Here is an 829-nt window from a genome sequence, read left to right as displayed (position 1 = left end):
AGGGAGCTGCAGAGACAACAGGAGATGATCTGACCTCAACCCCCACTCCCCGTCCCCCTGCGCCGCTCAGGGGGAGGAGGTAGAGAAAATCTGGAGAAAACTTAAGCCTGGGAAGAAGGGAGGGGTGGGAGGAAGGTGTTTTTAAGATTTGGGTTTCTTTCTCATTATCCTACTCTGATTCGATTGCTATTAAATTAAATTAATTTCCCTAAGTCGAGTCTGTTTTGCCTGTGATGGTAATTGGTGAGTGATCTCTCCCTGCCTTGACCTCAACCCATGAGCCTTTCGTTATATTTTCTCTCCCCTGCCCAGCTGAGGAGAGGAGTGATTGAGCAGCTTTGGTGGGCACCTGGCATCCAGCCACGGTCAACCCACCACACTCATAAACATTGTAATACCAGCCTGGCCAAAAGCATACTGACAGGAAAACCACAGCATAATTGGATGCTACATATGAAGCAGTAGTACCCAAAATCTGAAAGAAAACACTTGATGCTTCCGAAGACTCCAGGATTTCCTAGGAGTCCTAGGAAATGTCCTACATTTTCCCAATTACCCCATAGTTGCAACTTGACAAAGAACCTCTCTAGAAACAGTGAGAGAAAATTAGTCTAGTTCTAAGGACCAAAAAACCCAGAGAGGGAAAGTTTTTGTGGATATGGAAAATGGACCGGCAGAATTAATATCTGGTCATGTCTATCAATAGTCTACACAGATTTGGAGAGACATCAGTCCTATCATGAAAAACCATGACCTGGGCATTACTCTTTTGTTGTCAAACATTAAACACAACACACAGACTACCTGAAGTATGAGCAACTCATTAACG

Source organism: Cariama cristata, unplaced genomic scaffold (assembly GCF_000690535.1).
Source record: "Cariama cristata isolate BGI_N322 unplaced genomic scaffold, ASM69053v1 scaffold3884, whole genome shotgun sequence".
Classification (NCBI taxonomy): Eukaryota; Metazoa; Chordata; class Aves; order Cariamiformes; family Cariamidae; genus Cariama; species Cariama cristata.
Note: the sequence above shows the minus strand (reverse complement) of the source record.